The 24,578-nt window shown below is 47.2% G+C and overlaps 1 protein-coding gene across 10 annotated transcripts in view; it reads left to right on the top strand.

Annotated features, from left to right (window-relative positions):
- The window catches only part of AFAP1 (actin filament associated protein 1), a 177,365-nt gene that overhangs the window by 17,679 nt on the left and 135,108 nt on the right, over positions 1–24,578 (top strand). For 7 of the 10 annotated variants that reach the window (XM_078367591.1, XM_035294160.3, XM_035294154.3 and 4 more), the window contains one exon: positions 641–712. The exons of the other annotated variants lie outside the window; for them this stretch is intronic. The gene's annotated coding sequence lies outside the window, so the exon portion shown is untranslated. The remainder of the gene's footprint in view (positions 1–640; positions 713–24,578) is intronic. 10 annotated transcript variants of the gene reach the window in all.

Below are 24,578 nucleotides of genomic sequence, written 5' to 3'. Positions count from 1 at the left end.
CTGGCCTAGTCTTTTAATTTCAAAATGCATTTTCTTTGGAGGCAAAGTGGCATGCATAAATAAATAAATAAATAAATAAATGTGAAACAGAGACTTAACCTAAGGGAGAAGTCCAGGCTCTTTGTCTTTTAGGGATTGCAGTTTCTTGGGTAAGAGAAAGGTAGGTGGCTCTGCTAGTAATCATTTGATCTTGTGATAGTCTTTTGTGTTTAGTTAGTTATAGTTTCCATATGACTTTGAAGATTGTTTTGGGAAGCAATTGTCATTTAGCACCAGAGGAAGGTGACCCCAAATATGGACCTTTGCATGACAACTTATAAATTTCATCCAAAAAGTTTACACGTAATAATTTGGATATTCTTAAACTTTCCAGATAGAGTGTATGGGTTGAATCATACAATTCATATATTAATTCTCTGTGTGCATATGAATATATTTATGATCTAGGAGTTAACACCATTCAGTTCAAAATAGCCAAATTCAAATACTGTCGGTGGGAATGTGGTAGACTGTGTGGCGATTCCTTGAAGATCGAGAACCAGAAATACCATTTGAGCCAGCAGTCCCATTACTGGGTATCTACCCAAAGGAATATAAGTTATTATGTTACAAAGATACCTGCATGTTTATGTCATTGCAGAATTATTCACAACAGCACAGACGGGAATCAACTGAAATACTCATCTGTGATAGACTGGATAAGGAACACGTGGTATGTATACGCCGTGGAATACTCTACAGTCATAAAAAGGAACAAGAACCTGTTCTTGCAGGGACGTGGGTGGAGCTGGGAGCCGTTATCGTCAGTAAACTAAGGCAGAAACAGAAACCAAACACCACGTGTTCTTATGAGTGGGAGCTGAATGATGAGAACACATGGACACAGGGAGGGGAACAGCTCACACTGGGGCCTGTTGCGGGTGGGGTGAGGGAAGGAGAGCAGTAGGAAAAACAGCTAATGCGTGCTGGGCTCCATAGCTAGGTGATGGGTTGATAGGTGCAGCAGACCACCGAGGCACACGTTTACCTGTGCAGCAAACCTGCACATGACCCAGAACTTAGAAATTAAAGAATAAAAAACCCACAGGTTTCACTCAATGATATGAAGCAAAATACAAAAACTCTTTTGTACATGGCTCCTTTATAGTTCTTGGGGCTGGTTATTTGTATGTTCCGATAAGAACTCAATCGCTGCAGAAATGTAATTTTTTTTTTTTTGAGACGGAGTTTCGCTCTCGTTACCCAGGCTGGAGTGCAGTGGCGCGATCTCGGCTCACCGCAACCTCCGCCTCCTGGGTTCAGGCAATTCTCCTGCCTCAGCCTCCCGAGTAGCTGGGATTACAGGCACGCGCCACCATGCCCAGCTAATGTTTTGTATTTTTAGTAGGGATGGGGTTTCACCACGTTGACCAGGATGGTCTCGATCTCTTGACTTTGTGATCCACCCGCCTCGGCCTCCCAAAGTGCTGGGATTACAGGCTTGAGCCACCGAACCTGGCCTTCAGAAATGTAATTTTTAACGTCTACTAAACGTTTGTTTGGGAGCTGTTTAATGAAAACACAGCTTCTATTCAGTGATACAAAACAGCACATCACACCCCCCCCAGCATGGCCACCTTGTTCGAAAACATGAAAATTTTACATTTATACCCAAAGTGTTCACACGCTGACTGAAAGCTCTGTGTTGTGATGGTGTGCGCTGTGAGGATTGTGGCCCTGTTTGGAATTTGCTGGCCAGGCTTCGGCTTTCCAGTCAGGTGTTTTTTTGTTTTGTGGATGTTATAGCCGCAGTTGGGCCACAGTAATCTGTGTGGATTCCCCTCCGCCACTCGGCCAGATTCCCTTTCTGGTGGCTGGGCTGGATGTCTGACCCGCAGCCCTGTTTTCCGAGTGATCTGGGCTGATGGCTCCACGAGAAGTTCTGCTTCTCTTCTCCAGTAGTGCGTATTTTCACAGCAAGCAAAATATTTTCACAACGTGTCTAGGGGGCCGTGCACTAGCTCCTTTCTGGGCATCAGGAGACCTGGCTTTGTTCTGGTTCACACAACAGCTGGTGAGTTCCCAAAGACAGTCCCATCTGTCCCCTGGTCCTTCGCTTTGTAAGTAGAATGACAGATTGGGCCTCACTGGCCCGGTCTGTGTGGTGTGCTGGGTGTTTTGGGGATGATGGCGAAGAGTCAGGGTGTATTTTCCGCGAGGGGACTGTAGTCCAGTGAAAGATGCAGGAGGAAGGCTGCCGGCACCTGGCAGGGGCACATAACCAGAGGACTTTGGAAGGATAGTTCCAAGCTCCTTGGCGTGATTGATGTGATCACAATAAAAATGTATCTCTAAGTCCTGGGCCAGTGGACCAAGGGAAGAGAGAGAGGGCTGGTGTGGAGCTGGAGAGAGACAGGGCTGGTGTGGAGCTGGAGAGAGAGGTGCTGTGGGTCGCGTGCATGCTGAACCTGGCCTCTACTCTGAGGCTCATTCCATTGTACCTTCTGTTACCTTCTTCACGCACCTGCTGGATCTCCAGAAAAATTGTAATAAATTCCTTTCAAAAGTATAAAAGCAATAGATGCTCATTGAAAATAGTTCAAATGATATGGAAGACAGAAGGAAAGTGTTTTTTCTTTTATCTGTTTGCATGAATGTGCCTTTGGGGCAGCCACTATTAACACTGGGTGTATTTGCACATACAAATGTATATGTATACTTTTTTTTTAAACAAGTAGTACCTGATGAACATTCAGTCCGCCTGCTCCCACTCAGCAGTCTAGGTGGGCATCCTTTCATGATGATACAGTGAGATCTGATCGACTCCTTTTGTTCACTGGAGTGCCAGCTAAAGCCACTTTCAATAGGCATGCGCTAGGGCCTGTGCACCAGGCAGGCTATAGGAAGTGGGTCTTAAGACTTTTTAACAGCAATGCTATGGGCGAACACAGTAATTGTTAACATTTTGCAAATGATAGAATTGCAGTAGAGAGAAGCAAAGCTGCTTGCTCAAACTCACGGCACGATTCCCAAGAGAGCAAGCACTTTTAAAACAATTCTTGTTATAGTCAAGTGATTTACGATCATGTCAAGAACTAGGGCATTCAGTGAGTACATGGAGTGTCTGGTGCTGTCCGGGAGCCGTTCCTGGGCTAGAGGTAAAGGGAGCAGTCCAAAGGCCCTGGGCCCCTAGTGCAAGAAGGGAGGTCCTGGGGAGAGGGGGCATGGAGAGGAAGTCTCTAGACAAACCTTGTGGCATCCATTTCTGCTGAGTCTGGCCCGAGGTCTGCTTCTTGACATGTACACTTTTCAGAGATACTTAGTTTTGATTTTGATCATGGCTCATCTGAGCAGCCGTGGTTTCAAACTGCCTGGAGGTGTGGTCTGGAAGGCCAGTGCTATGCACCCTTCCCACTTCTGCAGGAGGGAGTCATCCTGGGACTGGAGGGCTTCGCCTGTAACCGGCTCTCATAGTAAGTGGATTTGAGGCTGGTTTCGCCAGGTCAGGAAATTTCCCATTTGGAAGGAAAATTTATACTTGTTTTTGGGTTTTGCTGAGGACCCCCAGGGTTTAGAGCAGGGGCTGAAAGTTTGTTGGTTGAGACACATGTGAGTGCAATCGAACAGCTTCCATGAAACACGGAAATAAAGACGGTGTTCCAGGGAGGTCCCTGGCTTTGGGATAGAAGTATTTCTGTAAGAAATGTAAGAATGGCACTGGATGTCTGCTGTATTTTTTTCTCTGCTATTTTGGCAAGTTTTATTTGGGTGTGTGTCTCCTGTACAGAAGGCATGACATCAGTTTTTGCCACCAAGTATTTATAGCAGTCGGTTCCTCCTATGTGGGTCACTTTTGTGCCGTGGGTCCTTTGGGGAAATTGTCTGTGGGTCACCTACCCAAAGCACTTTGCCCATTTCCATGTGCTACTAGTTTCTGAACACCTGCGGCAACGCCTTCCAGGTAGATGGAGCCAGCCGAGGAAGTGCCCCTCCCTAGCAGTGGGGGGGCAAGTAGGGACTGGTGATTGCCCAGGTGAGGGGGCTGGGAATGGGCCCTGGACTGGAACTGAGGACCGGCTGCTTTTCCTTCCCTTCCTCTCCCTCCTATTTTCCCACCACTCCCACTTTTTAAAAATTTCTTATTAAAAATTAAGCAATTATTTTGGTTTCCTTAATTCGCTGGCCCTTGCTAAATGTATGTAGAGTGAGCCTGGGAGGGTGGACAGGCAAGTTGCACTTAGCTTCAGATGATTACACCAGCTGCCCTCCATCGAGGGGCCTGCCGTGAGGCCACACTGTGAAGTGGCTTAGCAGAGGTTCTCGTCAGTCCTCAGCGTTAGACAGCAGAGGCAGGTGGCACTTCTCCCTGGCTAATGTTGAGGAAGTTAGCTTACTGTTTAAGGAACCTTCCTGAAGTCACACAGGAAGTAGCAGAATAGAAGCAAACACAGATTGTCTCTGAATCGGGCAGCTTGTCTGATTCCAAATGGGCTCTTTTAACTTCTGGAGGCCAAAAAGCTCAACAGACACGATACTTCTTTTTCCTTCTTTGTTTTGCTTCTTGAGATAGGGTTTCCCTGTGTTGCCTGGGCTGGTCTAGGCCCAAGCAATCTTCCTGCCTTAGCCTTCCGAGTAGCTGGGCTTACAGGTGTGTGTGCCATGCCCAGCTGAACAGATGCTTCTTGAAATAAGACATACGGCCAGGCGCGGTGGCTCATGCCTGTAATCCCAGCACTTTGGGAGGCCGTGGTGCGTGGATCACCTGAGCTCAGGAGTTCAAGACCAGCCTGACCAACATGGTGAAACCCCATCTCTACTAAAAACATAAAATTAGCCTGGCGTGGTGGTGCATGCCTATAGTCCCAGCTACTTGGGAGACTGAGGCAAGGAGAATTGCTTGAATCCAGGAGGCAGAGTTTGCAGTGAGCCGAGATTATGTTACTACACTCCAGCCTGGGCAACAAGAGCGAAACTCCATCTCAAAAAAAAAAAAAAAAAAAAAAAAAGAAGACTTACAAATGGCTAAAAAAAAATAAAAATATATGAAAAAAATGTTCAGTATCACTAATCATCAGAGAGATGCAAATCAAAACCACACTGAGGTGTTACTTGCTGGTTAGGGTGGGTATTATCAAAAAGACAAACAATAACCACTGGAGAAAGGGAGGGAGAAGGTCGACAGGTGCAGCTGGCCGCTGCGAGGCGCACACTGTCATCCCAGCACTTTGGGAGGCCGAGGCAAGGCAGACCATCTGAGGTCAGGAGTTCAAGACCAGCCTGGCCAACACGGTGAAACCCCGTCTCTACTAAAAGTACAAAAGTTAGCCAGATGAGGTGGCTCATGCCTGTAATCCCAGCACTTTGGGAGGCTGAGGTTGGTAGATAAGTTGAGGTCAGGAGTTCATGACCACCCTGGCCAACATGGTAAAACCCTATCTCTATTAAAAAATACAAAAATGGCCGGGCGCAGTGGCTCAAGCCTGTAATCCCAGCACTTTGGGAAGCCGAGGCGGGTGGATCACGAGGTCAAGAGATCAAGACCATCCTGGTCAACATGGTGAAACCCCGTCTCTACTAAAAATACAAATAATTAGCCGGGTATGGTGGCACGTGCCTGTAATCCCAGCTACTCGGGAGGCTGAGGCAGGAGAATTGCCTGAACCCAGGAGGCAGAGGTTGCAGTGAGCTGAGATCATGCCATTGCACTCCAACCTGGGTAACAAGAGCGAAACTCCGTCTCAAAAAAAAAAAACACAAAAATTTGGGCAGGGTGCAGTGGCTCATGCCTGTCATCCCAGCAGTTTGGGAGGTCCAGGCAGGCGGATCACAAGGTCCAGAGATTGAGACTATCCTGCCTAACACGGTGAAACCCCATCTCTACTGTAAATACAAAAAATTAGCCTGTTGTGGTGGCATGTGCCTGTAGTCCCAGCTACTTGGGAGGCTGAGGCAGGAGAATTGCTTGAACCCGGGAGGCGGAGGTTGCAGTGAGCGGAGATCGCGACACGGCACTCCAGCCTGGGCGACAGAGGGAGACTCCGTCTCAAAAAGTTTTTTGCCAGGTGTGGTGGCAGGTGCCTATAATCCCAGCTACTTGGAAGGCCCAGGCATGAGAATCACTGGAAGATGGGAGGCGGAGGCTGCAGTGAGTGAGCCGAGATGGCGCCCCTGCGCTGCAGACTGGCAACAGTGTGACTCTGTCTCAAAAAAAATAAGGGAAAAGAGTAAGGGTAAGCTAGTGCTGTCACTATGGAAGACAGTGTGGCGGTTCCTCAGAAAACTGCAAATAAAACTACTGTGTGATCCAGAAGTCCCACTGCTGTGCAGATTCCCAAAGGAAAGGAGATCAGCGTCGGAGGGGTATCTGCACCTCTGTTTCCTGCTGCACTGTTCACCAGAACCGAGGTTTGGAATCAGCCTTGCTGTCCAGCCGCAGATGAATGGAGAGAGAGACGTGGTCTGCATGCACTCTGGAGTACAACTCAGCCACAACAAGAGTGAAGGCCACGTGATGGAACCGGAGGCCATGTGTGAAATAAGCCAGGGACAGAAAGTTGAGCACCACAAACCAAAAAGAGTGGATGTCATAGAAGTTAAAAGTGGAACAGAGGACACTAGAGGGTGAGAAGGGTAGAGGGAGGAGGACAGGGAGGAGTCTGTTAAAGGATACAGAGTTACAGCTACATGGGAGTAAGTTCTAGTGCCGCTAACACAGTGAGTTGACTGTAGTTAAAAAGAATATATAGTTTCCGGCTGGGCCTGCGTGACTCACGCCGGTAATTTCAGCACTTTGGGAGGCCAACGTGGGTGGATCACCTGAGGTCAGGAGTTTGAGACCAGCCTGGCTAACACAGCGGAAACCCCATCTCTACTAAAAATGCAAAAATTAGCCGGGCATGGTGGCCTGTGCCTGTACGAGCTAGCAGGGAGGCTGAGGCAGGAGAAGCGCTTGAATCTGGGAAGCAGAGGTTGCAGTGAGCTGAGATGGCGCCATCGCACTCCAGCCTGGGTGATAGAGCGAGACTTCATCTCAAAAAAAAAAAGTGAAAGAAAGAATGTGTAGTTTCAGATAACTGGAGGAAGGGTATTGAACGTAAGCAACACACAAAACACGATAAACGTTTGAGATAGTGGGTATGCTAAGGACTCTGATTTGGTTACATACATCACTATGTACCCCATACATATGTACAACATGCAGTTATGTGTCAATTAAAAAAGAAAAAGCTGAACTGGATAGCAGTGGCTGCGAAGTAGCTTTTTCCTGTCTTTGACATAGACCTTAGGCGTTTAGTTTAACTCCACTACCCTTGCCTTCGGGAACGTGTGGTAGTGGAGTTTTAACCTTGCATTTTGTAATACAGAGAAGTCAGACTTTAGGCTTGCTTTAGGTACAGTCACAGGGGTTTGCAATGATGACCTTTTTTTGGACATAGTAAGTGTGAATTATACGGAAACAGGCATACATGCTCGTTGCTCTTCTTACGCATTTCCAGTTGTCCAGGCATTGCGTTGCTCATGTAAACAGTGTGTGATATCTTAGGTGGGAATCAGAATTTTAAAATAAGAATACTTAGAGCTATGTGTTTTTCAGACTTTCAAAGTGGACATTTTACATGTCCATTATATAATTGTAGTTCAAGTTTCACAAAGACAATGCATGTCTTTAATATGGGTGACACTCTAGCAGTTTTTTTTTGAGACAGGGTCTCACTCTGTCACTCAGGCTGGGCTGGAGTTTAGTGGTGCAATCATGGCTCACTGCAGCTCAACCTCATAGGCTCAAGAGATCCTCCCACCTCAGCCTCCTGAGTTGCTGGGACCACAGATGTGCAACACCATGCCCAGCTCATTTTAAAAATTTTTTTGCAGAGACAGGGTCTCCCTATGTTGCTCAGGTTGCTTGGGAATTCCTGGGTTCAAGTGATTCTCCTGCTTCATTCTCCCAAAGTGCTGTGATTCCAGGCATGCACCAGTAACTCCTGGCCCCGAATAAGTAGGACGATGACTTGAGCCTAGGCGTTCCAGACCAGCCTGGGTGACATGGCACAAGATCCTGTCTGTACAGAACTAAAAAAATCAACTTGGCATGGTGGTACCTGCCTGTGGTTACAGCTACCCCAGGAGGCTGAAGCGGGAGGATAACTTGAGCCCAAGAGTCGAGGCTACAGTGAGCGGTGATCTTGTCATTGCACTCCAGCCTGGGTGACAGAGTGAGACCTTGTCTCTTAAAAAAAAATGCTAGCCAGGCGCGGTGGCTCACGCCTGTAATCCCAGCACTTTGGGAGGCCGAGGCGGGTGGATCACGAGGTCAAGAGATCGAGACCATCCTGGTCAACATGGTGAAACCCCGTCTCTACTAAAAATACAAAAAATTAGCTGGGCGTGGTGGCGCGTGCCTGTAATCCCAGCTCCTCAGGAGGCTGAGGCAGGAGAATTGCCTGAACCCAGGAGGCGGAGGTTGCGGTGAGCCGAGATCGCGCCATTGCACTCCAGCCTGGGTAACAAGAGCGAAACTCTGTCTCAAAAAAAAAAAAAAAAAAAATGCTGGCCACACCTGACTATTCATAGACAAAAAACTGAACTCTGATGTAAATCTCATACCTCTTTCAAAAATTAATTCAAAATGGATCACAGACTAAAATATAAAATCCAAAATAAAGACGAAAAGAGGAGCTGTAGACTGGCAGAAACTATTTACACAGTTCTGATAAGACTCTTATCTATAATACATAAAGAACTATCAAAATTCTCCAGTAGAACCAATCCGTCTAGTTTGAAAACTAGTAAAAGATAGGAAGAGACATTTCAGATGATGTAAAAGCACATGAAAGGGTGTTCAACATCATGAGCCACTAGAAAAATGCACCCACATCACCATCCATCTGCCAGAATGGCTGAAATGAAAGGTAGTAATAAAACCAAATGCCAGTGAGGATGCAGGGAGACTGGGTCCCTCACACTTGGTGGGCAGGAATGGAAGATGGCGCAGCCATTCCGGAAAACAGTTCGACAGTTTCTTAAAAAATGAAATGTGCATCTGCCATAGGCTGCAGCATTCACATTCATGGGCAGTTATCCCAGAGAAATGAAGACCAACGTTCACACGAAAGCCTTAATGTATCTGTTCATAGCAGCATGACTTATAAAGGCCAGAAACTGGAAAAAACCCGGACGCCACTCAGCAGGCGAATGGTTTAACGTGTGGTGCACCCAGGCCCCCATGCCACTCTGCCATCCTTAATGACACCCTTGTTTATCAGTCTTTCAAAGTAGAAACCACCGTCCTGCTCAATCCCCTTCTTTCCATCCTGCATCTGAGTGGACTTCATTTTGCATTTTTTTCAAATGCGTTTTCCCTCCGTCCTTTCTGGCTGCGCCTCATGTGCATTTGAACTGTTGTAAGAGCCGCCTCATTGTTTCTCTGCCTCCTTGAATCCTTTCTGCACTTCTTTCCCGCATTGCCATCAGAACGGTCTTTCCCAAACACCAACGAACTAACTAAATTAGCCCAGGTGGCCTTCCCACCAAGGGTAAGCTTTCTGTTAGTTTTACTCCTGGGCCGGGCGCGGTGGCTCAAGCCTGTAATCCCAGCACTTTGGGAGGCCGAGGCTGGTGGATCATGAGGTCAAGAGATCAAGACCATCCTGGTCAACGTGGTGAAACCCCATCTCTACTAAAAATACAAAAAATTAGCTGGGCATGGTGGCGCGTGCCTGTAATCCCAGCTACTCAGGAGGCTGAGGCAGGAGAATTGCCTGAACCCGGGAGGCGGAGGTTGCAGTGAGCCGAGATCGCGCCATTGCACTCCAGCCTGGGTAACAAGAGCGAAACTCCGTCTCAAAAAAAAAAAAAAAAAAAAGAAGTTTTACCCCTTGTCTGTAGGGTACTTCAGGACTCTAGAGAGACGGATTTGCTGTCTGCATTTGAAATGAGGCAGAAATCCCTGGCAGGCCTGTGTGGAGTAGTGGCGTAAGTACTGCTTCTAGAATCAGACGTCTTCATGTCCTGCTTCTCATACCAGCTGGAAGTCCTTGGGAAAGTATTGGTTTCATAAACTCAGAAACTCCGTTTCTTACGAAGTGGAAATGAGGAAGCACACTCAGCGGATCGCACAGGCTGGGAGGAGCGGATGGGGCATGGTGAAAATGCCGTGCGATCCGTAAAGCATGACGTATGTGTGAGAAGTGGAGCTGTGTGAATAGCAGTTCTGGAATATTGCACGAAAACATTAAAAAGCACATTTGTAGTTCTGCCCAGTGACACCACTGGGCGCCTGTGTCGTACATGCCTGCGACATGGGCGAGGCCCCGGTCAGTACAGCTCACAGTTTGGTTTCCATGCAGTTAGAAAGGCCCGAGAGGACCCTTCCCCCTCCAGTTGTAGGAAGGAGGCGGCTGTGTCCTGCCTATATTTGGTGGGATTGTCTCTGGCTCCTTAGGGACAGGAATGCAGGGAGTGGGGGAAGAAAACCGTCCTCACTGCTCACTAGGCAGCCTCCCTCAGGGAGGGGCGGAGGAGTGATTTCGTGGTAACTTGCCAAGTCTTTCTTAACCCATCTGCTCACAGAAATGACAAGCATGACAAGTAAAAGATCCGTTAGAGACAGATGGGCCGTGTTAGTCCACCGCGTTTGGTTTCTGTGGCCTCAGAGCTGCCAGGATTTGATCAGTTTCTGGGGAATGCAGGGTCAGCCAAGGGACTGAAAAGTGAGAGGAAGAACATGCACTCCTCGGTGCTCTGGTCGGGGAGTGATTACAGAGGAGGGCGGCATGGAGGGCCCAGCCGTGGGGCGCCCCTCAAGCACGCCCTCACCACAGCGTTGACTACGTGTCTCAACCTCCCCAGGCCTCCGTGATTCTCGTCTATCACATACTCACCTCCAGCAGAGATTTCTATGATGATGAGATGAGAGAGCATCATAGCACGCGTGGCCACTTAGTAGGCCTGCGGTGAGTGGATGCTGGATCAGGCAGAACATGAGACCGGGCGCTGCGTGTGGATGCACTCACATGCTCGTGGCACGGGGAGTGGAGGAGAGGGGCACCCTCTACGTGTCTACTTTTGGTTGGTTCCTTCCACTGTTGTGATCAGAATTTGTGTATTCTGTTGCCCCAGTCGACTTGGCAGGCTGATTGCTCAATTTTCTGCATTCACTTTTGATTTCTTTTTTTTTTTTTTTTTTTTTTTTTTTGAGACAGAGTTTTGCTCTTGCTACCCAGGCTGGAGTGCAATGGCGCCATCTCGGCTCACCGCAACCTCTGCCTCCTGGGTTCAGGCAATTCTCCTGCCTCAGCCTCCTGAGTAGCTGGGATTATAGGCACGTGCCACCATGCCCAGCTAATTTTTTGTATTTTTAGTAGAGACGGGGTTTCACCTCATTGACCAGGATGGTTTCGATCTCTTGACCTCATGATCCACCCGCCTCGGCCTCCCAAAGTGCTGGGATTACAGGCGTGAGCCACCACGCCCAGCCCACTTTTGATTTCTTAAGAATGGGAAAAGGAATAGTTCAGTTACTTTTCTGGTTGATGGTATAAATTCCTTGATATCACCTGGATATATTTTTATTTCTATATATTTTGGATTCTGGGGCTTGCCTAACATCTGTATGTTTATGCCTCACCCTCTCGGGTAACTGTTGGCCACACCGAGAGCAGAGAGAAGTGACCAGGCTGATTGGTAGCAGGGCTAGCACCGGAATCCCCCAGCCTTCTGACGCCCAGCAGGCTCTGTTTTCTGTATGGCGTGCTCTTCCCTGTTTCTGTCCCCGTTAGGACAGTGGATGTGAAATGTAGCTGGGTGCTTTTGGGGGTGTACTAGGAGTGTGGCAGATGCCTCACAGCGGCATTTCCCCCCATTCTCAGTTCTCATGGCTCAGAGTTCGTCCCTAGGCTACTGAACGAGAAGGTACAGGAAGTTGTTTTGCATGGCAGCCTATACCAGAGTATTTTTGTCGCCCAGCAACTTACTTGGTTTGGACTAGAATAAAGCTCTGATATTGGTTTCTTTGCCCTAAAAGCAGAGGGAACTCCCAACTCTTTTCAGGGGGTGGAGCCTGACTTGTCTTACTCAGCTCGATCGGTCGTGCTTAGAATCTCAAGCGTGGGATGAACTGAGCCGAAGTGTGAGCGTCCTGGACAGTGGTTTGCAACCGTAGCTGCATCTGCGGGGCTGTGAGACAAGCATGCATGCTCACTCCAGACCAGCTGAAACAGAACCTGCAGGAGTGGAGCCGGGGCAGCTGCAGCTCTGTGAAAACCCCCAGACGGTTCTGCTACACAGCAGAGGTTGAGATGTACCAGTCCACGGTGACTCCAGTACCCTATCACAGACATGCCTGACGGTCTCACCAGCTTCACATGGCACTTGCGCTTTGGAACCATGAACAAAATATGCAGACAAATGTGGAAATTGCCTAAGTGCCACTTCCTGTTACTACCTGCCGTGAAGGGTGTTTACCAGTTAGTCACTCTGTGCTGACCTCTACCCAGTCCACCTTTCCTGTCCTCGTGGAATCATCACCTGACAACTGTTTATGTCGAACCAGTCCGTGTAGGTTGATTGGCAGGAAATGGTTTTGGGTATGAAGTCCTCTGTAGGCATTTACTGAGCTCTTGCTCTTCCCACTGCTGTGCAGGACAGTTTGTGAATAGTCCTCCTTCAAGCAAGAGCTGTGGACTCGGGCTGCCTGGTTTCGCTAACTAGCTGTGTAATTTTGGGCACGGTTTTAAGCTTATATACACCTGATTTTCATCTATAAAATGGGACGACAAGGGGTCACTGTCATCTCACAGGATTGTGCAGATGTGTGTGTGAAGTGCTTAGCTGGCACCCAGCACATGGTAACTGCTCAGTAATTATCTACATCATCAGCATCATCATATTTAAATGTAAATATTAAGAGCTAATGAATTTGTAAAAGGTAGTGTATCCTTACCCCTTGAACCAAGGACTACTTTAGTTTTAAGTGGTTGGGTTAATTTACCACTTAAATATTGGCCTCGGCTGGGCGCGGTGGCTCAAGCCTGTAATCCCAGCACTTTGGGAGGCCGAGGTGGGTGGATCACGAGGTCAAGAGATCGAGACCATCCTGGTCAACAAGGTGAAACCCCGTCTCTACTAAAAATACAAAAAATTAGCTGGGCATGGTGGCGCGTGCCTGTAATCCCAGCTACTTGGGAGGCTGAGGCAGGAGAATTGCCTGAACCCAGGAGGCGGAGGTTGCGGTGAGCCGAGATCGCACCATTGCACTGCAGCCTGGGTAACAAGAGCAAAATCAGTCTCAAAAAAAAAAAAAAAAAAAAAAATTGGCCTCTTGAATACCTTGAATTTCAGTTGAATGTACCAAAGGATTTTACTGGACCATTGCCTCTAGAGGTTGGAGCTTGGTTTGTTCGTTTGGTTTCATTTCCTGCACTAAGCGTGTGGCTGTGCGCACCTTTATGGTGACTTCCGGTACTGGAATCAAAGCTTCATTAGCGTCTTTGGAGGAGGTGATCTTCTGCTATACGAAGCACTCGGATTGTGTGAACTGTGTACCACCCAGACAAGACCAGGTGCTTCCCATGGCAGCCTGGCCTTCTCTTAGCCCTCCTCAGTCTGTTCTGCTCCTTCACTTCCTCTTTATACTATAACTTCCTTTTGAACAGGAAGTTGTTCATTGTTTTGTCACTGCTGGGTCCCCAGCAACGAGTAATGCCTAGCACACATTAGGTGCCTAAATATTAATAGATGGCAATCTAGCAGAACACAAGATAAATCCACAAGTCGAGATTTAAACTGTGTAGTAAGAAAGCTGCACTGGCAAGCTTATTAAATCAATGTTGTTAATACAAGTTTAAAATGTGTTAGTAACGGACTTAGTTCAGTAATCATTTACTGGGTGTCTTCTATGCTGGACATTGGGGACAGAAAGGTAATCATATATGATCCCTGCCTCATGCACATGAAGTCTATCTCGTGAGATAGACGGACGTGCACCAGTGGCTGCTTGGAATATGGGGAGTGTTAAGATAAAGGGGCAGCCTGTGTGCACTTGGAGCACAGAGCAGGCTGCTGTTATGGGAACATGGGCTCCACGTGAAAAACATAATTTAAATGACTTTTTTTTGAGACAGAGTCTCACTCTGTTGCCCAGGCTGGAGTGCAGCAGTGTTGATCTCAGCTCACTGCAATCTCCTCCCCCCGGGTTTAAGTGATTCTCATGCCTCAGCCTCCCAAATAGCTGGGATTGCAGATGTTTGCCACCACAACTGGATAGTGTTTGCATTTTTAGTGGAGACAGAGCTTCACCATGTTGGCTGGGCTGGTTGTGAACTCCTGACATCAGCTGATCCTCCTGCCTCAGCCTTCCAAAGTGCTGGGATTACGGGTGTGAGCCACCCCGCCTGGTCTAAATTACTCTTTCTGTATTCATGCTTTTATATTTCTGTGGGTAGCACTGAACTTAAAATGGATGCTGAGTAAACTCTTGAATGCCTTTACTGTGGATTGAATGGCTTTGCTTGGGCCTCGTTTTTTCTTTCCTTCATTGGAGGAAAAACAATGTGGGTTGAATATCCCTTATTCTAACTGTTTGGACCCAGAAGTATCTCAGATTCTTTTATGTTTTTTGGACTTCGGGATATTTGTATTATACTTACTGGTTGAGCATTCTGAATTCAAAAATCCAAAATCTGAACTGTTCCAACGAGCATGTCATTGAGCATCACGCCAGCACTTAAAAAGTTGTAGCTTTTGGATTTTTGGATTAGGGAAACTCATCCTGTATGGGCGCTGGATTACAGGCATGAGCCACCGAGCCTGGCCTTGAAGGCTCTTTGACCTATGCTGTGGGAATCTACAAAAGCCAGCTTTTGAGTCTAGTGGCTCCTCATTGTTTACCTGTGCTGTGAGTTTGGAGGGCTTCAAGCCCATCTGGAAAAGTAGTATTTTGTGTCAGTTGCTCTCCTGGAGAGCTTCGCTCCGCTACGCCGGAGTGATGCTGGCAAGTGCTTGAGCCATTTGAAGCCCTCAAGGCCTAGATACGTGGGTCGCCTCAGTACATGGGCTGGACTCACTATTTCTCTCGGGAGTAGGGGGCGGAAAATGCTGTTGTCTTAACTCTGCTCTTAATTTTACAATGCTATTATTAATGGTAAGAATGATTTCATATGTTTCTATTTTGCTTCGTAATTCACAGAGAATTTTAAAATCCGTGATCTGATTTTATTCCCTCAGCAGTTCTGTGAAAAAGGCAGGGCAGTTTTCCTGTATTCTGTTTTTCCCATGATTCTCTTGTGGGTCCCAGAAGCTAAGAGCCTTCCCCGAGGTCATAGGGGGAATGAGCTGCAGAGCTGGGAGTAGATGGTCAGGCTTCTGGTGACCCTGTTTCTTCCTGCATATCTCGCTGTTTGGTGCTCTTCTCAGGTAACTATGCATGCTTGCATGCTGGGTTTGGTCCTTTGTAAGTCTGTACCCCATTTGGGGAGGAGTTCTTGGGAGGTTTCCATTCATTTTGGAGTACTTAGGTATCTCGTCTTCTCTCCCTCCTCCCAGATACATGGGCATTTCTGCAGGCCCCCAGGCTGGCCCTTGTGCGTGGGGGTGTCCCCTGCTCCATGCTGTGTGTGTGCCCCACTTCTGAAGGTGCTCTTCCCTGCATGGAGCCCCCTCGTGCTGCCCCCACACTGCAGGCTGGACTGTTCATGCTCTGTAAATGTTCCTGACTCAGCATCATTGTTCCAGAAATGGGATGGGGTAAGGAAGCCCAGTTCTTTTCTGTGTGAAGGTTGTGATTGTATCATCTTCCCTTCCCCGTGCGTGTTCCTTGAGCAGCATGTCGCCGTGCCGAGGTCATCTGTGTTCCCTAGGGTGCCTCCCTTGGAGTCCCAGCTGTAGCAGACATGCAGGGATGCTAGGGCCTAAATGAGAGGAAGGCCAACAGAGGCATTAAATCCGGAAAATGACAAGTGAGGGAAAGGAATTTTTATTTAAGGCATTTGCGAAAGAAATCTTTTTAGAAGAGTTGACCTATTTCTCAACTGGAGTTGAATTTCGGCTCAGAAAAGCAGCTGTGTGCCCGGAGGGCTTTGGGGTTTCAGTTTGTGACAGCTGAATTTAATTTGTTGTTGTATGAATGTATTATTCTTTTGTGGTTTTATTAGACCATTCTCCCAAATGGAATAGATTTTTCTATAAAAGTCACACTTCCTTTTTGAGAAGTGTAACACTAATTTTATGGGATGGTCTCCCAAAAGATTACCTGCCAGGAACCAAACACGCTGCCTCGGATTGACGGCCCCTGGTTTCTGCCTGTGCAGCTGCAGGGGAGAGAGGCTCGCTCGAGCTGCAGATAAGACGCACGGCTGCATCTTGCTCTTTCTTTTCTGCTGTTTTGCCTCTAGCTGGCATGCTGTCAGCCTCCAGGAGCTCTGCTGGTGTAGACACATCCCGGCATGGAGGAGGGGTGTGGTGTTACAGCAGCCAGGAGACTTCTGCAGCTCTGTTCTCTCCCTGCTCACTGCTCTGACTTTGGATAAGTCACATTTGTAGGGCTGTGGACAGTGGCTTACACCTGTGATCACAGCATTTTGGGAGGCCAAGGTGGGAGGATTGCTTGAGCCCAGGAGTTTGGGACCAGTCTGGGCAACATGGCGAAACCCCATGCCTACAAAAAATAAAAATTAAAAAATTAGCCAGGTGTGGTGGCTCATGCCTGTAATCCCAGCTACTTGAGAGGCTGAGGTGGGAGAATCACTTGAGCCCAGGAAGTCGAGGCTACAGTAAACCATAATTGTGTCCCTGCACTCCAGCCTAGTCAGAGCAAGACCCCGTCTCAAAAAAAAAAAAAAAAAAAAAAATCAATAAACACCCATTTGTAATAGTGGCAATAGTTAACTTTTGAAAGTTTGGAGCAAAGATACAAAGTAACCTGTGACCATGGACGACTTAGTTAACCTTTCTGTGCCTCAGTTTCCTCATCTGTGCAAAATGAGATAATTTGGTGCTGATCTTACAGGATTTCAGTGAGAACTGAGTGAGATAAAACTCAGAGCCTGGCACCTCATGAGTGTATACTAAATGTTATTATTTCAACATTGCAGAGGGAAAAAGAATGTGAATGGGTCATTATGGCTAAACATAGTATAACTCTCACTGGAGTTACTCACAGTATTGGAAGGAGCTTGAATTCCATATAGATAGTGTGATGGAGAAAGTATTTTGGGCATTGGCAGTATTTATGCAAAGAACAAAGGACGTGTCTGTCCTGTGTGGAGAGCTGTTTCTTCTTGTTTCTGAAACTTGTAGGAAGAGCAGTCGGCCCTGTGCACTCTGTCAGACAGCTTCAGTCTCCTTGTATCGATTTGGCCAATTGTCATTTGCTGTCATCATGGTGGCGGCAGCAGCTGAAGGGACAGCTTGTCTCGATTTGCATTTTTGGGTGTTTGTGCTATTTATAGACAATTAGGAAAAGACATGGAAGCCTGTTTATGGCAAGCTGGGAAATTCAGCAAAACACGGAAAGAATCTGTTAGCACCGTTCGCATGTGTGCGGGCACAGAGCATCCAAATAAACACACACATTTTCCTGTATTTTAAAAACTCTCTGGAAAAAAGACAGGAACCCATGGCCCAGAAGGCTTATTTAGCTTCTTCCTTGAAGTGTGTGAGTTCGGCTGTCAGACATCTGAAACCTGAAGCCGCCATGCGACATCACCACCACTGTCACACTCCCCACTCGCTTTTGTTCCATTTGTGAGGAACAAGGATGCAGGAAGGAAAGAATCAACTTACAAAGGCTTTTGTTACAATTAATCTTTCGCGTTCTTTCTTTTGGTATCTTATTTTCTGTTTTCATTTTATTTGTATTTATTTATTTATTTATTTGAGACAGTCTTGCTCTGTCGCCCAGGCTTGAGTGCAGTGGCACTATCTCGGCTCACTCCAGCCTCCACCTCCCAGGTTCAAGTGACTCTCGTGTTTGAGCTTCCGGAGTAGCTGGGATTACAGGCACGCACCACCACGCCTGGCTCATTTTTGCATTTTTAGTAGAGCCAGGGTTTCGCCGTGTTGGTCAGGCTGATCGTGAACTCCTGAACTCAGGTGATCCTCCAGCCTCAGTCTCCTGAGTGCTGGGACTGCCGGTGAGAGCTACCGCACCTCACCCTGCTGTGGGGCTTAGGGCTGTTCGTCTTTCCTGTTTGCTGGTGCGTTTTTCTCTGTGGTATTGATAACTCTTTCACACACATTTTGGTTGTCCGTCTCTACCTACACAAATCATGCTCCCTGTCACATCACCGGTGCCTGGCACCTAGTTAGGAAATACTCGAATGAACGCATGGGCCAAAAGAACCTTACTCTTGTTTCTTCTGTCACTTCATGAAAAATGCTTTTGAAAATGCGATGAATATGCATTCAAAATATGAATAGGGATTGTCAGCGGGAGAAGTTACCGGGTCGCTGTGGGATAGCCCATCATCCTCCGATACTTGCCTGGAAAGAGGTGTCATACTTGAGTAGAAATGATACAAGACCACGTCTTCAGGAAATCAGCCAAGTATCACAGCTTTTCACATAGGTGCGTGGTGTCTGTGTCTGTGTGTATTTAGATCCCTTGTACAGATAGGAAAGTAAAGGTGAGGTCTCAGAGCGCTCCAGGCCACTGAGGTAGAGTCCCTGTCTGCCCTTCCCAGGGCCCAGTAACTTCTCACTGCGCTCCCCTCTTAACTGCTAAAGCCATCTTCCCTGACTCTGAATGTGCAACCACGAGGCAGAAAATGTACGCCAGGGTCACAGTTTGTGGAGAAAAGGTCCAGCAGCTGAAAATAACGTTCACAAGGCTTGTACCTAGGAAAAGTGTCCTTTTCTAGAATGTCTTTAAATTTACCTGTTTCTTACACATTTTATAAACAAGACAATAGAAGGAGGTTTGGGAACTTTAGAACAAGGAAAAAAGAAATCAAACCAAGAGCATTCCAATTTCTGTTTTGCTTTCCGTCTAGGGCTAAGGCACTTCAGCCTCCTATCTAAGGGACACTCGAATCTAATTAGAAGCCATTGTGGGGCTGCTAATTATCCATAATTTTAGGAAGACAGATGCAGCACCAACTCTGTTCTCTAATAGCGGACTTATTAATTTTAAATTTGCATGGCAGGAGAAGCAGATGGTGAGGTGGGATAAGCGTTCAGATGCTTGGTCATTGATAGCTTTTTACTTCCACCTATCACATGGGAATTTGGGATCCAGGAAGCCCGCTGAGAACTGATTACTCTGTGCCCCCTAACCAGCTGGGCTCCTTTTCATCCTGGGCCCAGAAAGACTGCTCCTGTTGCCGTCAGTGAAGACGGGTTGTTGCCTGGTTAGAAATCATGGCAGGTTATTTGCTTCACCCGCAGTTGGAAAGCAGAGCTATCCAAAAGTTGTCTTCTCTATTGTATTTCAAAACAGGCTTTAAGAAAATTACATAAGCAAAGGAAGCATTTATTTAATGGTAGTTGTGTGTATTGTTGATGTGAATGAGGGGTGCATTCCAGTATAAAACCCCTGGGACTATATATGAAGATGTGAACCTTAGAACAGAAGTTGGTTTTCAGATGAGAATGCAGACAGGACGCTGAGCACCAAAGATGTTTATTGAAGCAATTTTACATCGATATGTAGAAAACCAGCGAAATAACTTGGAGGAGTATTCTCGTGCATCCAGTTCAGCCCCCTGCCTGCATCTTCATAAAATCCAAGTGTGCGTGCAGGGAGGTGCATTCCTTTCCATTCTCTCCACAGCTCCTTCCCTGGCAGCGCACCTGCCCTCCTCCCCACCTTTTCCCTCCTGCATGGTTCTCTCACAGAGCGAATGGCCCCAGCCCCAGCTTCTCCGCGGCTGCCTCAGACTGTGGCGACAGGAGTGGTGCTGTGGCAGGGCCTGCTGTCCCCCCGAGACTGGTCTTGCTTGCTGCTGCAGCCTGGTGATCAGGTAGCACCAAAAGTATGTGATTCTGCAAAATCGGAGCCAACTTGCTGGCAACGGAGGCATCTTTATCGCGGTGCTCTGCGTATTTTAATTCTGGGTGGAAAATATGGAAAAGTACGTGATCCCTGTGATTTGGTGTCAGAAGGAAGTCGTGAACTTGATGTGGAATGAGGATGTTAAAGTGCAGCAGGCACCCCTGGCTTTATTAAATGAGAATGCCCCGTCTCCCTGCGAGGCACGCACAGGCATATGGCCACATCTTACGTGTTATCCTTATTTAGAGTATGCCTTGTGATCATGTATAAAGTTGCGTGATTATCTTCTTCATGTAGTAGGCCCCACACTGCATTCAACGCTGTTATACATAGAAAATACTTTCATATATCAAGTGGGAGAGCAGTCCTAAAATCTGGGCCAGAATCGCGGAATGACGGCACTGGAAAGCCAGAGATGACCTAGTTCCAAGCTGTGTTTGGATGAACGCAGAAACAGGACCAGAGAAGAGAATTTGCCTAAGGCCCTCACAGTGTCTGACTGTGGCGTTTGCACCTACCAGTTTCTTGACCTATTTCTTGACATTATTAGTCATGTTTCCTCTGATTACTGAATAAATTTATTCCTCATTCATTCTTTTGTTTCAGTGAATTATCGAAGTGCTACCATGTAACGGTATTTGAGTGAAAATTTGACAATGTTTATCCACTTCCAGGGTTTTTAGTTGTATCGTTTTTAAAAGTTGTGCTTGCAGTTTCTAGTCGGTTGCAAGGTATTCTTTCAGAAGCCAGTTAGTTGTGTGGTGTATTTACATTTACTGTTAGAGGTAGTTTGGTTAAGAACCTACTCAAAGTCGCTGGCGTGGGCCTGGGGGACAGTGACAGCTGCCTGCTTCATGGGCAGAGATGAAGTCGTTGCTTCCTGGGACGCGCCATCCTCCTGACCACACTCTCCAGCCAATTTCGTTTGTGTTGGTTTCCTCACATGTGCACATTTGTGGCTTCATTAGAGTCTCATTTATTTTCACATACAACTTCAGGCTGTGGGAAAGCATGGTAGTTTTAGCACAGACATGCACACGAAGGAGCAATTGGCTAAATTTGAACAAAGACGTTCTCTTGTACTCTGTAACAGGCAGTCTGGGAAGCGTTCTGGACATGTAGCCTGCTCTGCCACAGCTCTTCCTTGTAGGAGTGCACATTTTTGGAGGTTTTAGTGATAACTGTTGTCATTGAGAATGTCATTTTTACAGGCTCTAATAAGTCAGGATTTATTCAGCGTTAATTTGTTAAAGACAACTGTATTTCTAGCCAAATACATGTTAGATGCTCTCCTGGCAGGGTTGCTGGGGGTATTTGCTGTGGCTTAGTCTTCGGGAAGCATATGCATTTGCATACGGTTGAAGCTGTGAGTGACCAAAACACCTGAGTACTTTTGCTATATGGGTGTTAGTCACTGATATGCTTCTCAGTCAGACCTGCTGGATTCTTGACCCCTTCTTCTTCTTCTTCTTCTTTTTTAAACAGCACAACCCCTCAGATGGCCACTGTGAATCTTTGGTGTTTTCAGTTGGTTGAAGCCTATTTGCCATCTCTGGTTCAAACATACTTGAAGCCTGCTGTGGCTTCCCTCTGTTATTCTCTTGCTGTCTTACCTCCGCTCCTGTAGGGTTCAAGACTATCAGAGCTGGGAGCCACCTTCACAGTTCCCAGGGTTTTCAGAACGTCCTGCATCTAGCCCTGGGGACGGAAAAGATGTGAGCAGAGGTGAGCTTCTTAGGTTTACATGCCGTTAATAGTGAATGATGAGGGCTTCTTCTGCATAAGGGGAGCTTCTCATAATATGCTTTAGCAGGGAGAAGAAGTTTCTGAGGCCTGCCTTCCTCGGGGAAAGCGAATTTGTGATCCTGCCTTTGCTTTCAACCAAAATATAATTTGCATGCCAGCGCTTGTTGTATCATTGAGCATGGCTGACAAAGGGTTCTTGATCTCATCATTCACTCAGCTGCTGCTTGAATGGCATGCGTGTGCCAGTTGTAGTAGGAACGTGTTAGGCCCTAGGACTAACCCTTGTGAAACAGGGGTCCTGGGGGAAGCAAATGCATTTAACTGTAAAAGTTTTTGAGGATGTCAGTGGGGGTGCCTGTAGGTGCCACGTAGTTCAGTCATTGCCCTGTCTAGGAAGTCACGTGTCATAGCAGCATGTTCCGTACCAGCGCATCCCTCTATCAAGATAGTCATCCTGTTGTTTGAAATTCTCTGCTGTGGGGTATGTATTACACACACACACACACACACACACACACACACACATACACAAACATACACACATACACATACACACACACACACACACACACACACACACACCCCTGCCTACTGCTGCTACCACTGCCAAACACAGAAAGGCAAATCTAGGCAGGGGTTCTTTTAGTGTTCATGAAAAAATAGATGTGCTAGCCGGGCGCAGTGGCTCCCGCCTGTAATCCCAGCACTTTGGGAGGCTGAGGTGGGCGGATCATGTGAGGTCAGGAGTTCGAGACCAGCCTGACCAATATGGTGAAACCCCATCTTTAAACAAAGGAAAAAAAAACAGATGTGCTTAGTTGCGAGTGTTCTTAAGTTGCCAGGGAAAAGACAGCATGGGTTCACAGAGGCAGAGAGTGTTTTCTTTTCTTTTTCTTTGTTTAACTCTTGAATTTGAAATAATCCAGACTTAGGAAAAGTTGCAAAAATAGTAAAAAGAATTCCTGTCTGCCCTTCCCTTAGATTCCCCAAACGTTGTATGCCATTTGCACTTTCTCTTTCTCTGTGGGTATGCATTTTTTTCTGAATTTTTTTTTTTAGTTTTCAGAATAAGCATTTTAATGAAGTTTCTCTTTGGTCATCTAGAATTACATGTCATCAAAATGTGTTCCTATAATCTGCAACGAATAAAAATAGAATCAATTGACTTTTCTCAGTGAGAACTTTTTCAAATCAAATGTAAATGGCCAGGTGGGGTGGCTTATGCCTGTAATCCTAGCACTTTGGGAGGCTGAGGCAGGCAGATCACGAGGTCAGGAGATCGAGACCATCCTGGCCAGCATGGTGAGACACTATCTCTACTAAAAATAAAAAATTAACTGGGCATGGTGGCGCGCGCCTGTAATCCCAGCTGCTCTAGAGGCTGAGGCAGGAGAATCGTTTGAACCTGGGAGGCAGAGGTTGCAGTGAGCCAGGATGGTGCCATTGCATTCCAGCCTGGGCGACAGAGTGAGACTCTCTCTCAAAAAAAAAAAAAAAAAAGTAAATGTTTAAGAGTGGAAGGTAGAATGCAGGGCAGGGTGAAAGGTAGGAGGAGAAAGGTGGGTTGGGAGGCTTTCTTTTTTTTTTCATCTGTGACGAAGTTTCGCTCTTGTCACCCAGGCTGGAGTGCAATGGCACAATCTTGGCTCACTGTAAGCTCTGTCTCCTGGGTTCAAGCGATTCGCCTGCTTCAGCCTCCTGAATAGCTGGGAGGTGCCCACCACCATGCTTTGCTAATTTTTTGTATTTTTAGTAGAGAGGTTTCATCATGTTAGCCAGGCTGGTCTCTAACTCCTGACCTCTGGTGATCCACCTGCCTTGATCTACCAAAGTGTTGGGATTACAGATGTGAGCCTACCGTGCCCGGCCAGTTGGGAGGCTTTTCCAAGAGCCCTATGATGAGGGCTGGGTCTGGTTGGAAATGATGAGGAAGGTGAGGAGTGGTTAGGTCCGGCACATATTTTGAAAGGAGAGTTTAAATGGGTTGGATGACAGGAAGAGAAAAAGAAGTTTTAAGAATGACATCAAGGATTTTGGCCCAAGTAACCGGAAGACTAGAGATGCTGTTACTGGAATGGGAAGACTGTGGGAGGAGTGGGTTATAGCAAGGGGACTCCAAAGTTTGTTTTGGGCATGCTAAATTTGAGGGCCAAAAAGAGACAGTGAGAAGCGAGGGCCGGGTGCGCTGGATCATGCCTGTAATTCTAGCACTTTGGGTAGCCGAGGCAGGCGGAAGTTCAAGACCAGCCTGGCCAACATGGTGAAACACTGTCTGTACTGAAAACACAAAAATTAGTTGGTCCCAGCTACTCTGAAGGCTGCGGCAGGAGAATCGCTCGAACCTGGGAGGCCGAGGTGCAATGAGCCAGGGTCACGCCACGGCACTCCAGCGGGGCAACAAAGCAAGACGCTCTCAAAACAGCAACAACAGTAACAACAGACGAGTGCTGGGGAGGAAAAGCAGAAAGCAAGAGACTCCAAAGAAGATGAGCACTTCCCAACATAGGAGCGGCGGTGCTGTGAGCCACAGTAGCCGCAGGGCTAGCAAGAGGCCGCAGCTGCGGTGTGTGCTCAGCTCCGCTCACATGGAGCCGAGACGGCGGTTCCTACATATTTTCCTACCGTTTGTCAGTAAATAGCAGATCCTCAGTTTGCATAACTGAATTTACTCTTTCAAAATTCATCATCATCAGCTTCCTGGGAGGTGTGTTTTCATTATTTTTTGTCACCTCTGTGACCTTCTGTAAGATGAGATTGAGCTCAGCCTCCTCGCAGAAGGCAGTTGGAAATAGTTTGGAGTTGAGGGTAGAGGGCCAGACGGAAGAGAAAACATCATGGGATCGGAGGGAGTCACCTTGGGAGTGCA

This window comes from Callithrix jacchus, chromosome 3 (genome assembly GCF_049354715.1).
Source record: "Callithrix jacchus isolate 240 chromosome 3, calJac240_pri, whole genome shotgun sequence".
Taxonomy (NCBI): domain Eukaryota; kingdom Metazoa; phylum Chordata; class Mammalia; order Primates; family Cebidae; genus Callithrix; species Callithrix jacchus.
Note: the sequence above shows the minus strand (reverse complement) of the source record. Positions and strands in the feature narration are given on the sequence as shown.